Here is a 20,875-nt window from a genome sequence, read left to right on the forward strand (position 1 = left end):
AGTGATGAGCTTTTTAACTGGAGCACTACCTCTGACCATTTATTAATTGGGGTGAGCTCCAACAATGGTATACCCCAGGTCGCATCCTCATCCTTAGTTAAGCTTCCATCTTCTAAGCCCGGTGGCTCAAATGTACAATTAAAATCACCCGCTACTACCAGATGATGTGCCCCTTTCAATGGTTTGATGAATGAATCAAGTTTTGAGATGGTAGGAGAGGCTTTCCCACCCGCTAGCCCTCTCGCATAGACATTGACTAATATGAGATCTAGTCCATGTTCAAAACGAACTTTGATAGCCAAAATATCAGGATTATCTATTATTAAGTCTTCCGCCTGACAACCTGCCTGCTGTCTAACCCAGATAAGCAAACCCCCAGATGGTCACCCTTTATGACTAGCTATTGCCAATTTACCAAATGCCAAATACCCAGGGCGAAAGATCGTATTCAGTGACCAAGTCTCTTGGAACATAATGATATCTTGGTTCTCTCTGACGCATGACCACTCATTGGAAACAGTTTTTTTGGGTGGCCATAAATATTCCATGATATTATAGTTAATAAAGGGAAAGCAGTGCCAACCCCCCTAACTGTAGATGACCTATCCAGGCTGCTCACTGGAGAATTTGGCATAACTAGCTGGGGACTCAAGTCAATCAAAGGGGGAAAAACAGGCCAAACAGCAGTGTTCTCTAACAGGGGCGGGTTTGCAAATTGTAGTCAGTCGCAGGCATCTAGACCAGACAGGGGAGCAAATCTATTAGCTAAATTGAAGTCAATTGGTCCATGTTTGGATCTGTGGGGTGCCCTTGGATGGTACACGTGGCATTGCCCACCCCATCCTCGAGTGTACGTTTAGATGGAATGAGGAATGAAATTAGAAAAATAACACAGAAGAGTTCCTGTTTGTTGCTCCTCTGATAAAAACAGCAGTATGTTAAAGAGGACTAACCTTACGGTGTGAACAGTCTCAGAGAGTGGGCCCAGAGCATACCCGCACGCGTCCCGCGAGCAGTAATGTAGCCTCCCTGGCTGACACAACTGCGGCACTTTCTGGTAGATCTGCCCCATCGTTTTTGAGTTGTTGCACCACAGTCATGCCTTCATCACATAAATGAACATAGGAACATAGGATTAATGGAAATACTTCTTTGCATTGCACGAGAATCAGCTTTCTGTGTGTAAAAATGATTTGTTGCATCGGAAAGTTGATTTTCACTGTTGTTTTTGCATCTTTGTGAGGCACAACACCCATGTACACTACTAGAAAAAACTGGTCTTTGTTTCCAATGCTATTGCTTGCAATATATACCTTTGAAAGTTTCCCTCCTCAATAAAGTGAAAAAGATTTAACTTTTTTTCTTAAGTCTCGCCTATTCAGAGCTTCATCTCTCTGTTCGTACGTAGTACTTTTGTATTCAATATGCATTTAGAATGGGCTTTGTGTCCATCCCTTGCTCATGACTTTATTGTATATATGAATTCTATGCACCTGATTTTATTGCTTTTATCCCAATGTGTTTATTTTGCCCTAGGAGCCTTTCTGCCTCACTGTGTTTTAACTGATGAGTTGCAACCTTCCACTGCTGATGTCATAACCTTACATTGCAGAGCATGGCACACTATTTTGTCTTCTTCTATGCTTGTCTCACTGTTTCTCTCAGCCTCCTTTTGACCCCCTACTACTCGGTTTTTAATTTATCAGACCTGAGTGCATGTTTGACCCCTCCGACCTCTCATCGGGGCATATTATCAACAAATAGCGATATTTATCGCTAAGGAGGGTTAGCGGCAATTTTTTTATCGCCGCGCAGCACCGGATTTTATCGCTGAGATAACGTGGTATTAGCAACGTTTATCTCAAAAGCGATAGAATTCCCGGTGATAGCGTCAAAATCCGTTAATATCGCTGAGAATACAGCGATATTCACGCATTATCGCTAACAGGGTCTTAGCCATTATATACACCTCCCATTGGGTATAATGGCTAAGAACTGGTCTGAGCATCGCTACGCCTGTGTTGGTAATAGGCAATAGCGATGTTAGCGACTGCTTTCAGTCGCTAACAGGTTGGGTACGCCCACTTTGCATGTCATTAGCGATAAATATCGCTGACATGCAAAGCGGGCCCCAGACCGCACGCTATTGCCTACAAGCTGTCGCTAACTGTTGTTAGCGACAGCTTGCTAATAGGGCGATAAAATTATCGCCGCTTAGCGGCCGAAAACGGCCGCTAAAGCGGCGATAATTTCCTATCGCCCCCCTTGATAATATGCCCCATCGTTCCTACCGTCATCCACTGCTGCATTGTCAGATGGTCATCTTTAAATAAATGTTAAAACAATCCAAGTTGACTGCTCATATGTGCACGTGTGTGCTTACTTGGCAGAAATATTGGATTTTATTTTTGTTTTCAGTAAAAAAATAAAAGATGGCTGCTACTTGTGTGCGTGCAAGCATGGTAGTCGTTTTTTAACAATGTTTCTTATACAAAAAAAGCACTCCCATATGGCTGTTGTGCAATCATGCACATTCACATTGACCATCTCGTGGGGTGTGTGGGGGGAGTAAATAAGTAAAGCCAATAGCTGACACAGGCAATACCTACAGGCTTTGCCAATACTTGTCATCCTTCTTGGAGAGTGTTAGTATCCACATATAACAGTTAGCATTTTCATTGCAATTACAAAACCATGATAAACTTTAATGCTAATATAATTTTAAAAAACTTGCAGGTGTGGTACAAAGTTATTAAGGCAAACGAAAAAACCTTCGTCTTCCTAGTGTGTATTTTTAATCAAAATAATCAAAATAAAATCGACCACCACTTTAATGACACTGTACTACTTTTCCTTTTATGTTCATGAAATATTGAAGAGCAAACATCCTGACATGAATGCTTTGAAACCCTTTCCAATGCACGCTATGTCACGCATTCTTGCAGCAAAAATATTGCTAAAAAAACTAACCTCCATCCAACTCAGGTAGAACTTTGAACTGAAAAAATACGTTCTACCCTTACAGAAAGCTGGGCCTTCAATAAACATGGCACCCTTGTCAACAGTTCACAGTACAGTTATGTTAAACAGAAACACATTGTTGGATCAGATCCATCCAAAATGAATTTTTCACAGTCGAGGAAGCAGAACATCCTGAACAGCACTACGAAATAGACCAAACTCAATTTACCAGTTTACATTAAACTGATGGATTTTGACAAACGTGTGTTATGCGCCTGTATTTCACTATTCATACTTTCACAGCAAACTGTCCTTGACATGATTATTCTGGTTATCAAAAACGTACCGCCTGAGGACTCTCCACAATTGTAAAGTTACAAATAAATCATAGTTTGTGAATACCGAAAAAGAGTAAATGTACAAAAAAAATCTGTTATTGTCGATAATGTCTGCAAAATATATATACAAAGACCGCATATAACATACACACTTCTCTAGTAAAGAACACCGAATGCTAGAAAATCAGCAACACTATTTAATGAATTAATGAATTGAGGTGTACATGAACTAACCAAATGTGGTAACATTAAGGGCCACTGAAATTATAAGTAGGAGGTCTGTAGTCAAGTCTGATAATTTCCAAACAGCGCACACAGTGCCACGTTAAGAATTTTGGGGGCCATGCCAATACATATTTTGGGGGCTCTTGTTTACAGCAGCTTTGAATTGCTCATGATGCCAAACAATATCGAATTATATAGTAAAGGCTGAGACAGAGAAATAGACAAAAGTGAGATAAAAAGTTCACTTTACCCGAGTCCCCTTGGAATGTCGGGCCCCTGGACAATTTCCCAGTTTGCCCATGTTTTAAAAAGTCTCTACGGACATCTTTCAATGACTACAACACCTTAATGTAGATTGACTTAGGTTACTACTGATGGCCTCATTTTGAGTGTCCCTGTACCTCTGAAACCCAACACTCACAATTTCAAATCTTTGTGCCTCATTATGACTTGCTGTCGGCGGTCCCACCAATGAGATTACCTCCAAAGCGGTCACAATGGCTATATTTTGCACATGCCAGAGTAAAAATAATAGACACAACACATATCCCTGCACTATGTGGCAGGCACTGACTGGGTGATACTCAGCCAGTGCCTGCACCATGCAAAACTCAGAACAAATGGTGATACAGCCTCTCTTTCCACACCTCAGAAAGGAATACCTTCGATATGACACATCCCTTTGCTTCGGAATTAACACAATGCGGTGCAGCCAGATGGCTTGCAGCACCACGCTGTGTTAATTTCTTGTAAATAAGGCTATAGGTTTGAAGTCCCTCTAGAGACTGAGCAAGGACAGTTGCGGTTTCTCATTGTTAAACTCTGTTTAAACCAAATGACCACCATTGAACCTTGGGGCATATTATCAAGGGGGTTTATCTCCGTTTTTTTGGCTTTAAAAGCCAAGAAAGCGGAGATAAAATTATCTCCCTAATACCTAGCTGTCGCTAACACCAGTTAGCGACAGCTAGTAGGAGATAGCGACCATCTTGGGCCCCACTTTGCATGTCAGTGATATTTATCACTAATGACATGCAAAGTGGGCGTGCCAAGATGTTAGCGACTGGAAACAGTCGCTAACATCGCTATCTCCTATTACCAACTTTTGGAGATATTCGCGCTAAGCGCGAATATCTCCAAAAGCTAACACCTGCCCTGAGCAGTTCTTAGCCATGGTATCCAATGGGAGGTGGATAACATGGCTAAGAGCATTAGCTCGGTAATGCATGAATATCGCTGACTTTTCAGCGATATTCATGCATTGCGGCCGTTTTTTATCGCATTTGCGATAAACCTTGGTAATACCAAGGTTTATCTGCGGTAAAAATCGCCGCAGCTCAGCAGTAAAATTTTGTCTCTAACCAAGCAATAGCGATAATTAATTATCGCTATTGCTTGGTAATATGCCCCCTTATTTTGGCAGTGGTGCACAATAAGACGTTATTTCCTCTTTGTTTTATAAATCTCCTCAGGGTATTTGCCTTCTTAAGAGGGACTTTGAGCTTGTATTTGGGACTCATTTTCAGGGAGTATCAGGGCGCTCAGGTGTCAGTGAAGGACACCTGGTTTTGCCCTGGTCTGTCATTAGGTAGGTGGATTATTGCTGTGCCTTCATCACCATGTTCTCCAGACCAGAAAAAAGTGCTTCTCTCTTAGTACAAAAATCTGGTGTTAGCATCAGATGTCATATTGCAAACACTGGATATCTGGTGGGATTTTGTTAGATATCTTTAATGTTTTTCTCAGTTTTTCATATGTGATTGGTTTCGTTATAACTTCGGATCAGCCAGGACAGGTTGTAAGAATTGCAATCATACAGTACTTGTAGAGCATGGCTTATCAACCTTGATGGTATCCGGGCTTAGTCAAAGAGCCAGGTCTTGATGTTCGGAGGTGGAGGGCATTCCAAGACATGGCGGTGAGGTGGGAGTTGGATTATCATCAGCTGTGGCTACGGTGGATGAGCTGTATTTGTGCCAGGGTGAGGAAGGCGGCATGGAGGGTTGGTGAAAGTTCCAGGGTGATCAATGCATGCTGGTCCTATGTCAATCAGGGCTTTGTAGGCATGTGTCAGTAGCTTGAATTGGCATATTTTCTCGACAGGAAGCCATTGGAGATTCTTCAGGTGCTTGGTCATGTGGGTCCATTTGTGAAGGTTGAGAATAAGTCTGGCCGCTGAGTTTTGTGTTGTCTGGAGCCTTCTCATGAGTTTGATGATGGTTCCTGCGTACCTTGTGTTGCCGTAATCCAGACGGCTGATGATTAGGACTTGCATGACTGTTTTTCTGGTGCTTGTGGGGAGCCATTTGAAGATTCTTCAGAGTATGCGGAGAGTGTGGAAGGAGGCCAGGAAGACTGTGTTGATCTCTCATCGTGAGTTTGCTGTCCAGGATGATGCTGAGGTTGTGGGCATGGTCTTTTGGTGTAGAGGTGGGTCAGAGTTCCGCAACCCTCCCAGGTGTTGTTCCAGAAGGAGGTATGGTTGCCAAAGAACAGCACTTCGGTCTTCTCCGTGTTGAACTTCAGACAGTTTCCCCACATCCAAGTAGCAACATTCTTCATGCAGTTGTGGAAGATGGTCTTTGTTGTGATGGTATCTGTTGAGTGCGAGAAGATGAGCTGGGTGTCGTCAGAATAGGAAATGATGTTTATGTCATGAGTTCTGACAATGTCATCTCTCAGTGTTATGTAGATATTGATGAGGGTGAGGCTGAGGGATGAACATTGGGTGACACCACAGATGGTGTTCCTGGATTGCGAGGCGAAGGGAGGGAGATGGATTCTCAGTGTGCGTCCACTGAGGAATGATGCAATCCATCCGAGAGCATCTCCTTTGATTCCAATCTGGTGCAGTCTCTTGATGAGTGTGTGGGGGTAAATAGTGTCAAAGGCTGCGGAAAGGTTGAGAAGGATTAGAGCGAACAATCCTCCTTTGTTGAGGAGTTTGTGGATGTTTATTTTAGCGGCGATCAAGGGTGTCTTGGTGCAGTGGTTGGCTTGGAAGCCTAATTGGGAGGGGTCCAGTAGGCTGTTTATTTCCAGCTGTTCGGTGAGCTGAAGGTTAATGGCCTTCTCCAGGACTTTGGTGGGAAACGGGAGCAGCGAGATGGACCTGTAGTACTGGAGGTTGCTAAGGTTGGCGTGGGGTTTCTTGAGGAGGGGTTTGACCTCTGCTTCTTTCCATGTGTTGGGAAAGGTGGCTGTGGCGATGGATGTATGGAGGATGGTGGTGAGTTGTTGGCTGATCTTGTCAATTCCTAGGTTGAAGAGGTGGTGGGGTATAGTTAGGTGGGTGCCCCAGAGTGATGGAGTTCAATACGGCTGTTGTGTTCGGTGTAGTTAGCTAGCAGTGAGATGATGCTTGGGGGAGGTTTCCGTAGGAGTGGGGAGGCTGAGGAAGTCAGTGAAATGGGGCTCAAAGTTCCTGTAGATGTTGGATATCTTGTTGTGGAAGTGGTTTTCTAGAGCATCGCAGAGAGTCTGTGAGGGAGGGATTGTGTTCTTGGTGGCTGTTGAGTGGGCGAACTCTCTGACGGTGGTGAAGAGTTCCTTAGTGTGGTTGTTGCTAGTCTCATTGTGATCTGCAAGGGATTCCTTTTGTGTGTTTTTGAGTTGTCTGAGGTATTTGTTGAGGGGTGACTTGAACTTGGTTCGGTGTGTATTATTTCTGCTGGTGTGCCATCTTCATTCTAGTTGTTTGCAGTTGAGTTTCATTGTGCTGAGTTTGTGTGTACCAGCTATCTTGTTTGGTGGATCTGCAAGTTTTGGCTGGTTTGAACGGGGCCACTCGGTCGGTGGCATTGATGATCCAGGTGTTGAAGTTCTCTACTGACCGTTTCAGGATGGCTTTGGTGTTGAGCTGGCGATGTGAAATGTGTCCATCCATTGGTTCTGTGTCCCTTTGTTGCAATTGCGGGAGGTGGTGCTAGGAGGGTTGGAGGTAGTGTGAGGTTGGCCTGTGATGGTGAATTGGACAATGGAGTGGTTGGTCCAGGTTAGATCTGTGGTATGGCTGAATTTTACTCTGTTTCTGGAGTGGAATATAGGGTGTAGTGTGGGTCCTGCTCTGTGTGTGGAGTTTGTGACCAGCTGGGTGAAGCCAATGTTGTCCATTTGTTCCAGTAAGTTCACGGAGTCAGTGTCTATGGGGTCGTCCAGGTGAAAGTTCAAGTCTCCAAGGAAGATGTAGTGCTTGGATTCAATGGTAAATTGGGCGATTAAGTCAGTGATGGTGTTGCAGAGGCTGGTTCGTGGTCTTGGGGGTCTGTAGATTAGGGTGCATTTGATGGTTGTTTTGTCATCAGTGTCGAATTTGAAGTTCAGGTGTTCTCGGATCGGCGTGATTTTGTCTTTGGGGTTGGTGCAGTGGATTGATTCTTTTTGGATACTGGCAATGCCACCTAATGTTTGTTGGTGCGGTCATGGTGCTTCATCTTGTAGCTGTTGGGTATCACAGTGGCGATGTCAGGGGCTGAAGAGGGGTCGAGCCATGCCTCTGTGATGAAGGTCATGTCAGGATTGAGGGTGGACATAGTGTCCCAGACTTCGGTAGCGTGTTTGCAGAGTGATCCGTTGTTGATCAAGAGGCCTTGGAGTGTTTCTAGGGTGTTGTCACTCGTCGGTGGGGTGGGAGAGGTGCAGGTTTCTGCAAGGGCGGGTGGTCCTAGGTTGCACGTAAACCGACATTGATGGCAGCTGAATGGTCCTTCTGTGTAGTGAGGAGATGGGAAGCAGTAGTTGTTGTGGCGTTTGTGGTCCAGGGCTTGAAGCTTACCGATGTTGTACATGTGGGCACCCAGGGGACCAGGGTTCTTGGCACTGGGCACAGTCCAGGCACAGACAGGTGCAGACAGGCTTACCTTTGGTGTGGGTGCTCTGTGGCCTCCATTAGATAGATCCTGTGAGGAGAAGGGTGCTGGAGAGGTGGGCAGCAAGAAACTGGTGGCGGGAAGCAGGAAAATGGGGAGTGATAGCCTGGCCAAAGGAACCTACTGCAGAACCTAACAGCTGAGACTGGCAACTGAGTGGCTACAAGCTGGCTTTCAAGATGACTACCTGGCGGGAACAGCATAGCAGTGCTGGAGGAAGAGGCACTGAACCGCAGCAAGGGGAGCTGGTGAGGATCTGCTCAATGAGGCCGCACCGTGGCCTCTATTAAGTCGGTCATGGGAGGGGGAGGGGAGCTGGGGAGGTGAATAGTGGGAAACCGGTGTCAGGAGGTGGGCAGCGGGAAAACACTGAGCAGGAGACAGACTGGCCATAGGAACCTCAGGTAGAACCTAAGGTCTGTGACTGGAAGCAGAGAGGCCACAAGCTAGCTGCCTGGCTCTCTAGCAGGGTAGGAGCAGCTTAGCAGCGCAGGAGAAAGAGACACTGAATTAGCAGCAAGAGGAGCCTGCTCAATGGGTCCGCGATGTGGCCTTTATTAAGTAAGTCCTGTGAGGGCGAGGGGAGGCGAGGCTGATGGCGGGTAACCAGTGGCGGGGAGTGGATAGTGTGAAGTGGGTAAATGGCAAATGAGCAGGGGATAGCCTGGCCATAGGAACCTAGGTCAGAACCTAAGGGCTTTGACTGGCAGTGGAGTGGCTACAAGCTGGCTATCAGCTGGCTACCTGGCTCTCTAGGGGGCATATTAACAAGGCAGGCGATTTGAAATTATTGCCGTTTTTGCGGCCGTTTTCGGCCGAAAAGCGGCGATAATTTCTTCGCCCTATCAGCAAAGACACGCTATTGCGCCCTTGTCAATAACGCCCAGCTTTGCATCTCTAATGAGATGCAAAGTGGGCGTTCCAGGGCAAAATAATAGGAGAAATGTCGCTAAGCGACCTTTCTCCTATTAACAAGCTGCTCGCTAATAAGCAGAGCGTTAGGAAAAGTAGCGCTAATCAAACCACAGTTAACGCTACTTTCCTAACGCCTGCTTGTGACCTGTTCTTAGCCATGTATTCCAATGGGAGGTGGATTACATGGCTAAGATTGTCCTGCCCTACCAGCAAGGTTATCGCCATTTTCAATGGAATATCGCTGGAAAACCAGCGATATTCCATTGAAAACGGAGAAAATCCCCGCTATCGCTGTGATTTTTATCTCCATGGCGTTAAGCGTTGTTAAAACAACGCTACCATGGAGATTATCGCCAGCGATAGCGGGCGATAGTTTTCCTCACGCTAGCAGCGGTCAGCAATAATTATCGCTGCCGCTTGCTAATATGCCCCCAGAAGGGCAGGAGCAGCCTAGCAGCGTGGGAGGAAGAGGCCCTGAGTCAGCAGCAAGGGGAGCTGGTGAGGGCCATTTGATGTTCTATTTGTTCACACAGTTTCATGGCTATAGTTTTTTTCTGGTTGAATACCGATAGGTAGTGCTTCGATAATCTAAACGTGTGGCTTCCTCTTAGTCAGAGCTTTGGCTGCTTCTCTGGAGAGACTGGAAGCGGATGAGATCAACGATTCTTACCTTGCAATGGGCCAGAATATGGCTCCCTTCACAATCCCAGTAATAGTTGGCACAAATAGGATCCCTGGAACTGTCCACTTGCCCAGACCACCTGTTCAATACACCGCTGTCCATACAGCACACTCCAGTAATGATAAACCTTATCCTCTATCATGCATGCTTCACAACTGTAAATCAGCAGTACAACACGCCACAGATATTGCTGAAGTAATACTCAGTGAAGAAATAGATATTGCTTTCCTCACTGAATCCTGGCTCAATGACCACTCTACCCCCATTCTAGACCTACTCACCCCTCCAAGATACAAGATCATCAGACACTACCGACCGATTAAAACGGGTGGCGGGCTAGCTGTTGTACAGAAAGAAGGAATACAGCTTACCACATTAAAAACTGCAGAATACCTGACTATTGCGTACCTTGGTGTTGAACTTACAGTCAAAGGCTTAGCACCAATCAAATTTCACACATCTACCATACTCCTTTTGAGCGTGCACTCTTCGCCGAAGTACTAACCGACCTAATAACACGATTCTCCCTAACAGATACGAAAGACGTGCTCCTGGGTTATTTCAATATCCACCGGAACAACCCAGAAGAAAACACAGTCCAGAACCTCTCCAACCTGCTTGAAATAATCAAGCTCAAACAGCTCTGCAATGAACCAACACACATTAAAGGAGCCACTTTGGATGCGATCATCACCAAAAATGAGCTCGTTTCTCTCTTGATTCACACATCCGATATCAACCAACATGATCTGACAAACCTAAGCACTGAATCAGGAACATCAAAGAAGTCGCTATAACCAAACTGGAATCCGGGGTTCATTCCCATCTACAGCTCCATCCTACCACTCACACGGCCGGTGACCTCACAGTACACTTCAATACAACAATAACGGAGGAGTTAGATCAAGTGGTACCATTCAAATGTAAACAATTGAGAACTATCAAATCAAAATCTTGGTTCAACGCGTATCTTAATAATGAAAGACGACATCTCAAACATGGAGAAAGGACATGAAGAGAAAACCCCTCGACAAAGCACCTCTTGCTACTTAGATCTGCATGGTTGTTATATACAAACATAATTTTTGAGAAATGGCCTCTTTTTTCATAGCCAACTAGACCAGGCTAAGAATAGACCCAGGGAACTCTTCAACATGGTTAAAAGACAAACTAATGGCGCATCCCAACACAAAATAATAGCCACCAAGGATCGCTGCATAGTATTTGGCAGCTTCTTCACAGATAAAGTCACAAAAATTGAGAACTCCTTCATCCAAACCTCAAATCCACCTTCCCTGTGAACCTGCCCCACTATAATCACCCATGACCAAACAGAACTAAATCATAACAAGGACAATCAGGTCCACACCCAACCGAAAAATTATGCTAATTGGTCGGACTTCAAACTCATGTCTGAAAAAGATGTCTTCAATATAATTGCGAACATAAAGCCTACTTCCCACACTATGGACCACCTCCCATCAACAATACTAAAAAATCTTAAACATATCATTGCCCCTTTCTGGACATAAATCATCAACTCCTCTCTCACATCAGGCTCCCTCCAATAAGGACAAATCACACCCATACTCAAAAAAACAGGGGCGACCCTAACGATCTCAACAATTTCAGACCTATCGCCAACCTCCTGTTCCTAGCTAAAACCTTGGAGAAGTGCTTTCTCCAACAACGTAACAAACATACTGATGATTTCAACCTCCTCAATACCTTTCAATCGGGATTCAGGAAAGGATGAAGCACTGAAAAAGCCATGCTCAATATTTCAGACAATATCCACAGAGCCTTAGATGAAGGTGAAGCATGTCTTCTCATCCTTATTGACCTATCAGTGGCTGTCTACACAATAAATCATGCAGCTTTACTTGAGACTTTGAAGAGGCATTTGGCATTAATGGCATAGTACTTTCGCCTCCCACCTTCAACACCAATCGCAACACATTAAAATCAACTCCTGTCTCTTGAAGCCCACAAGAGTCATGCTTGGGGTCCCTAAAGGCTCGACCCTCTCCCCGTCCCTCTTCAATCTCTTCATGGAATGCCTTACAATCACTCTGAAGCAAGCAGGAGTTAAATATCACCTATATGGAGATGGCATGCAACTATACTACAAAATCAAATCACCCAGTGACATCCGACACCTCAATGCCACACTAAGCAAGACATAAACTTGGTTTAACTCAAACCACTTAAAGCTGAACCCGAACAAAACCAAATGAATACTGTTCTCTCCGAAAAGTAACCACCTACCAATCCAAGACTGGCTCAAGAACCTGGATGCCCTAAATTGCTCTCTCAGCCTAGCCAACTCAGTAAAGTCACTTGGTATTACCCTGGACAAGAACTTGTCAATGAAAGACCACATCAAAAGCTCTGCAAAAGGTGCTCTTTACTCACTAAAACTCCTCAAGAAAATTGAACCTTTCATTCCCCAGGATAATTTAAAGACAATAGTACAATTCCTAGTCCTCTTTGAACTGGACTATGGGAACGCCATCCTAGCAGGAATGCCAAAAGCTCACCTAGCCCCACTAAGGTCAGTTCTTAACATGGCATCACTGGTGTGAAATAATTTGAACACATCAGACCAACCCTCAAATCCCTCAACTGGCTTCCCATTGAAGGTTGATGTATTTACAAGTCGGCCTGCATCACACACAAACCCATCACGCACATTCCCCCAACTACCTAAACAGCAAACTGGCAAAAGCAGGAAGATCCAGAACTCTGAGAAGCTCCAACTCACTTCTTCTCATCCCTCCTAAATTGAAAAGGAAAACCCCTCAGTCCCGATCTTTTTCTGGTAATGTACCCAGGATGTGGAACGCACTAACTATAGACCCCAGATGCAACCCCTCCTTCTCTTGCTTCAAAAGGGACCTGAAACGCCTTCTCCTCAACAAATACTTTACCGCCCAAGCCCACTGATCTAGACTTCAATAGCATAGCTGATTCTCCTCTTAACTAGACCATCAAGGATAGGTGGTTATTTGATAATTTCAACTACCTCAGCTTTCACTCTCCCCTTTACTGTATGCCTTTTTATAATCTTTATGCATCCTTATGTCCTGCTATATCGTGCTATTGTTCTTTTTTGTATGTAAAGCGCTCTGATACCCACGGGTCTTGCTAGTGCTTTATAAAACTTATAAATAAATAAATAAAATAAAGGTTTAGGCTATGAGTCTTAGAACTTGCCCTTGTCTCCTTTGGGCTAATTTACATGATATGCATTAAATACAAGTGCCGAACATCTACTGGTCTTTTGTGGTCATTCTTTTATCGGGACAAACCATATGTTTCTGGGTTAGTGATGATTGATGTTTGAAACAGTAATACATTGATAACTTACTGGTAGTCATTATTCCTATGTCCAGTCTCCTCGCTCCTCCTCGTGGTTTAGTGTTTGATTTCACCCTAAAACTTGGGTAATAACAAAGAAAGTGGTAGCAGGGCTGTTGCCCTTCTGCTGGGTACAAGGCACAACTGTGAATTAGTGTTTTTCTTTTGTTATACTACGGTTATTCCCATGGTACCTGTCAGGAGGAGATCACTCTATTTAAAAATGAAGGGTTGTGGTCTGTCAGGAGAAACATTAAAGTAGAGCACTGAGATTAACAGTAAGATTAATTAGAATTAATCATGTCATTTCATAGTCTGTAAGCACCTGCCCAATATCTCGGCTTACAACATGTCCATAGGAATGGGCCAAAGTAAGGTTTGGTCTCCATTTACCAAGGTACAGTGTATGCATCCAAGAAAACAACAAAAGTTAACTTAGTAGCAGGAGAAAATATGGAACCATATGGAACAATCTGCTACATACATGCATAGATGCATAATGTGTACACACACACAGGGCCATACCATTGGCCACTGTATTCACTCCATTTTAACATAAGCGTGGTGCCAGCTTTAGGGATAATGCTGGTAGTATGACATGTGACTGAAAAGGTAAGGACTCTCATCATACTTTTCAGGAGATCTCTTTATTTTGTCATATCCCACCGTGTGGAGCTTTCAGCTGTGAGAAAATAAAGTAGGAGAATGTGTTTTCACTAACCAGGTCAGTAGTGAAACAACACAGACAGGGGAACAATACAGTGCTGCACACCAGTCACGTCAAATAGGTATGATGACCAGAGCAAGTTGTGCGTTGCCCTAGTAACAAAAACACAAACATCCCAAAGAATGATACTCAAGAGCCGAAGGACCACAGTCTGCCTTGTCAAGTACAGTGGAACCGAAAGAGCGTGCCATCGTTACAAGTGGACTCTGGAAACAGAGGGGCATATTACCAACCAATAGAGATAATTTTTGTCTCTAACTTGTTTAGAGACAAAATTTATCGCCGCACATCGGCGATTTTTATCGCAGATAAACCTTGCAATTAGCAAGGTTTATCGCAAATGCGATAAAAAACGGCCGCAATGCATGAATTTCGCTGAAAAGTCAGCGATATTCATGCATTATCGAGCAAATGCTCTTAGCCATGTTATCCACCTCCCATTGGTTAACATGGCTAAGAATTGCTCAGGGCAGGTGTTAGCTTTTGGAGATATTCGCGCTTAGCGCGAATATCTCCAAAAGTTGGTAATAGGAGATAGCGATGTTAGCGACTGTTTCCAGTCGCTAACATCTTGGCACGCCCACTTTGCATGTCATTAGTGATAAATATCACTGACATGCAAAGCGGGGCCCAAGATGGTCGCTATCTCCTATTAGCTGTCGCTAACGGGTGTTAGCGACAGCTTGGTAATAGGGAGATAATTTTATCTCCGCTTTCTTGGCTTTTAAAGCCAAAAGAGCGGAGATAAAGCCCCTTGATAATATACCCCAGAGATTCCTGTGCAAAGCATGCGTGAAAAGCAAAAAACTAGCTTAGCAGCTGAAGTCAGAGGTGTGGACAAGCAACAAAGGAAAACAAAAAAAAACGAGTCCTGAAATCACGTGTGATTCTCCAAGCATGTTGTCAGCACCAGGTCATCATGAACTCCTCAGACAGGCATGCAGATGTCAACAGCTCTCGGGTTAATGGAAAACCTGTCAGGAAATTCGCCAGCTTCTTCTATATCCCGAGCACCCACCCAGAAAGGAACCAACCAAGGCCAGTGGGGTACAGACTAATCAGACAAAAAGTCTAGTTATAAGAACATTTTGTATACCAACTGAGGCAAAAACAATTACCCCAATCGTCACTAAATAAAACTGTAAATAATACCTGTAGTCACAGGAACGATCTTAGTTGCAAATAAATATATTGGGAACAAGGAACATCAATGACGGAATATTCAAAATAAAAACAAATAATTGCCAAAGTTTGAAATTCCTGTTAGAGCTGTGGGTGTCAGTTTGTATCACTCTGTAGATATGTTGTTCTCAACCATAGGTAATCTTGAAAGGGCTCATTTACGATGAATAAAAAAACCGCAGATATATGTCATCCAAACCGCAGATATTTAAAGCACCTTCTCAAGCCAGTGAGAGAATTCGGTTACTTAAATCATGATCACAGATATTTAATCTACAGGTTAAAGAGATTGAAAATGTAGTCCACTGGCATGGTACTGGCATGAACAGGTCATGTGTTCCTATCCCATTGAGGCCATCTATGATGTCGATCATTTTCATGACTGAAAATTGAGTATGATTAAATTGAGTGATAGTAACACCTGTTATTTATAGTGTTTAGAAGTATGGTGCAAAACGCTATGTCAAAAAAAGCTAGTTTAAAAATATGTTACTTTTTATTAGGTTAGCATTCACCACAAGAAGATATTCCCAGAAGCCACTTCTAAAACGTTACCTTTCTAAATCCGTAAAGGTGACATTTTTGCTCTTACAAAAATAACTGACATCTGGGATAGTTAATAGACAATGTTAAAAAAGAAAATCCCGTTTTCTATCTATCCCTTGACACCTGTAACATCCAAACATATGGGTTTGTTTAAAATTTGAGCAATGGCGACGGAGTACCCTCTCTGCCTGAAGGTCTTTATGAATGTCAATGACAGGACCTATTCCGGCTCTGTCACTGACACATAACTCGGATCTACTACCCATCACAAGGCACTATCCCTGTGGGCAATACGTTGCATGCCCACTGACAAAAGCAAGCAAAACGATTGCACTGACAGATACATGGGTATGGAAACAAAACAAACACACCAAATGCAATACAATCAATTGTGTGTATTTGATCACATGTCCCTGCCGATGCCAGTACATTGGTATGACAACACGACCAGTGAAAATGAGAATTGGGGAACATAGGAGCAACATCAGGTGTAAAAAAAACAACACCAAGATGTGTGCTCACTATGCAGAAGCACAACACACATCAAACAACCTCAGTTGGACCATTTTGGAAACGTAAAAATATCACCAAAGAGGCACTTTTCAGGAAAGAACAACGCTGGGTTTCGGACTGTCCTCCCACATCGTGGGACTAAACGATGACATCCCATGGGCAGAACTAAATCGGTAACAAACAGTACCTACATATGCCTCATCAGCGACAGAGCCAATGTACCTTAGTACACCCAACGTGGCCACAAAGACCCGAATACGATCACTCATCAGAACTTGTGACCCACTTTCTCGAGGAGAACAGCATCCTGGACCCATCCCAGTCCGGGTTCCGCAGCAACCACAGCACTGAAACCGCCCTCATCAGGACCCTGCTTGACAATGGAGAAACAGCAGCCCTCATCCTCCTGGACCTGTCAGCCGCCTTCGACACAGTCTGCCACCGCACACTACGAACACGCCTACATGATGCTGGGATCCAAGAGAAGGTCCTGGACTGGACCACATCCTTCCTCTCCAACAGAACTCAGAGCATCCGCCTCCACCCCCTTCCACACCATTGCCACTGATATCATCTGCCGCGTACCCCAGGGCTCTTCCCTCAGCCAGACGCTGTTCAACATCTACATGGCACCCCTTGCCCACATCTCCTGACAGCATGACCTCAACATCATCTCCTATGCTGACGACACCCAGCTGATCATCTCCCTCACCAAAGACCCTCACATCGCCAAAACCAACCTTTACGAAGGAAGGAAGGCCATCGCCGAATGGATGAGGAACAGCCGACTGAAGCTGAACTCGGACAAGATGGAGGTCTTCATCCTGGGCGCCACCCCTTCAGCCTGGGACGACTCCTGGTGGCCGACAACACTAGAAACAGCCCAGACACCCACCACCATGCACGCAACCTTGGGGTCATCCTCGACTCCACCCTCTCCATGACTAAGCAGGTCAACGTCGTCTCCTCATCCGGCTTCAACACCCTCCGAATGCTCTGCAGGATCTTCAAGTGGATCCCCACCGAGATGAGAAGAACAGTCCCCCAGGCCCTTGTCACCAGCAGACTGGACTACGGAAACGTCCTCTACGCAGGAACATTTGCCAAGCTCCTGAGACGACTGCAACGCATCCAGAACGCCTCGGCAAGTCTGATCCTCGACATTCCTCGCCGCAGCCACGTCACAATCCACCGGAGAGACATGCACTGGCTCCTCATCAACAAGAGGATAACCTTCAAACTCCTCATCCATGCACACAAAGCTCTCCACAAGACCGGCCCAGCATACCTCAACAGACGACTGAACTTCTACACCCCCACCCACCAGCTCCGCTCTGCCATACTCGCCATCGCCACAGTCCTCCGCATCCGAAGAACGACCGCCGGCGGCAGATCCTTCCCCCACCTCACCACCAAGACCTGGAACACCCTCCCCACCAACCTACGGCAGATCCAAGACCTAGCGGCCTTCAGAAGACTACTCAAGACCTGGCTCTGCGATCACTAGCAGCACCCCACCCCCAGCGCCTTGAGACCCTTACGGGTATGCAGTGCCCTTTATAAGTGTCATGATTGATTGATTGATCACACCCCTTAGCTTAACACCAGCACAACACAATGACCGAATTAGGCCACCACACAAGTGAAGGTGTCACACTGTCAAAGCGTCCCCCATATCGAGCTAGCCAGGTAATAATACAGCTGAGTACATGATTAATGGGGGCACCGTCTACTCCTGAGGCACAGCAGTACCTTTTCTGATCCCCTTTCTACTTGTGACCAACCACCAGTGCCACTTCCACTAACGGACACCCACTAAACACGATTGAGCTATTACTCCACCGCAGTGTTTTCGCGCCACTTATCATTCAATTAAGTTGCTAATGCAACAATAATTTTGCAAGTAGGCAATGCCACCAAGGATGTTCACATACCAACTGCATACTGATCACTGTTGTGCAGTTCCCAATACCATATTTATTATCAACATGACCAAGACGGTAGGTACAATTGGCACTCCACCCATACAACACACTCCTGGACTACCACCAAGATGGCCGCTCAGTTACTGCTCTAGCCTTGTAGTCATGATCGCCCTCAAAAGACGCAGACCCGGAAGTCTCAGACACGGGGCCCAGAGCGAGGGTAGGAAAACAGCTAGTTGCTGTTTGCCGAGCCGTGAGAATACTACGCGAGAATTACTCTTGGAGATCCCCGGTAAGCCATGGCATTTACCCTGTGATAAACTGGCATGCAATTTCCCCTTCTTTGCAGCTATAGAGCAACTACGTGCTCTGTTACCATCCCTGTCATGCTGTAGACTTCTTTACTAAGGGTGAGTAGCAATTCCACCTTCAGGCACAATCGACAGCGAGTCAGCCACCTCTGCGGCTCCCTTGTAATAACCACCTGGCAATGTAACTGTTTATTGTATTATTAATGTTTGATCAACCCGTACACTTTCTCAGCCTCACTAACCCTTTAGCTTCACTTCTAATGACACATAATTTGTGTGCGGTTTTGTAAGTCGACGTCACCCTAGAGTATTATTTGTCACTTCCGTGGCATGTGCTATAGTTTTTGAAGTACTACTGTCATTTGGCTGCACTAGACCACGTGCAATCTGTTGTGGTCACTTTTAACAATCACGTCGAGACATTGGGATATTGCCTTATGTTCTCATCCACGCAACATATTGGCACGCACTTTTTTACACTACGTAGTCTCACTGGTTGAACTACTTCCCGCGTGACATCAGAACTGCCACCACCATCTGCCTAATAAGATAATTCCCCCGCATGTATTATCCAATGCACCTCTGTTGGGTTAAAGGATCGTACATTAGCTAAAGAGAGTTCCCCCTTTCCCGCAGAGGAACTCGAACTAACCAAGTATGCACTCTTATGGGCACCCGAAATCCGTGAATCACGTCACTCAGGATAAGTACGGGCCACAGATGGCCATCACCACCTTTGTTTATTGCCCCAAGCTAGATACTACTAGCGCACGCTTAGACACAGCACCTCTCAGTATGATGCTAGGTCACAGCCATTACAGAGACCCAACCCCTGTATTATTCAGGTTTTTAATTACCATTGTATTGTTGTTTTTTCCTTTTGTCCCCCCTCCTTTTCTCCCCCTACAGGTCTTATGCTACCACCCAGTATAAGTCTACTAGGGCGTTACTCTATTTTTTGTCTGCTTACCACCCCACCAATAAGGAGCCAGACATCTACTAGTGCACGACACACTATTTACTTAGGTCCTGATGAAGTGCCATATGACTCGTTAGGAGCAACAGGGGCACGAAACATGTCGACCCTTTTCACAGCGATAGCCCTCTAGGAACATTACATCCAATTGGGCATCCTAGCACTTTTAATCAAGCTGTAACTACCTAAAAAAGTTTTGATTAGGACTGATCCAGACTTATTTTAACTTTCACTCTTCTTGCACTATCCTTGCCCTCTTACCCGTACACACCCTACGGCTTCTTCAAAAAAAGATCTCAGAAAAAGAGCCCCGTTTACGGTGAGCCAGTCTAGCATTGCAGCGCCGGCCGACGAGGAGCAAAGCCCAATGATGAAGCATGACATCCCTCGGGGTGTGTGAGGGCATCACGAAGAAAGACTTGTCTTTCCCGTCCCCCCTAGGAACTGTATACCTCTTGTAGCACATTACTCGGACAGCCTGGCAAAGTAGGGTCCGTCAAAGGTTGGCCATTGTCCACCTACCTGCTTTAGAGTGGATGGTTGAATGGCCCGATTTTACCATCCCTTACCAGCTGAAAAATTTGGCAGTATGGGACCCTAAAACACTTAGATGACCCCACACCATGTGAAAAAACTCCCATGGCATAGGGGTCAGTAGTTTTTATTTTTAGAAAAATAAAATCCTGCTTTGGGATTTCGTTTTTGAAGAAACAAAAAGAAGTTAAAAGTTTGCCAGGCAGCAGTCATTTTGTTGGAGCTGTCTGTCAAACTTTTAATTCATTGACAGATACCGCCATAACAAGGTTTCTATTTTTGACTAGAGTTGGTGTCATCAGGGCTGGCAGATAGCTTTAAATACAGAGTACAGGTGTTTCATGAGTGGGACTGAGCATTATACTCCATCACCCAGATGGAGTAAATATCGTATGTCAATCTCTAAAATCAGGCCCATTATTTTGCCTCATTCACCTTCCTGTTTATTTAATCTTTATATGGAATTCTTAATCTTTGGGTGGTGTTTTTCAGAAGTTTGTCATTCAAATAAAGTTACCATCATGAACATATAGTTATTCTCACGTAGCTACGAGCATTTCGCCAGTTTTGTTACTTCATAAAGATAAAATGATATTCTTCCACATATCCGTAAAGCAGATAGCTCTCACTCATTCAATTGTTGCAAATGTTTCTGATTCCTACTCTTAAGTGCTCCGGTAATCTTGACACCAATGAACTTCAAATCTATTGCACTTTACATTTTACCAAGTTTTACTTTGCACATCCTGAGAATTTCTGAATTACAGATAATAATTCCTTGAATTATATTTCTGGACTGAAAAACACCTACA

The sequence above is a fragment of the Lissotriton helveticus genome, chromosome 6, assembly GCF_964261635.1.
Source record: "Lissotriton helveticus chromosome 6, aLisHel1.1, whole genome shotgun sequence".
Lineage (NCBI taxonomy): Eukaryota > Metazoa > Chordata > Amphibia > Caudata > Salamandridae > Lissotriton > Lissotriton helveticus.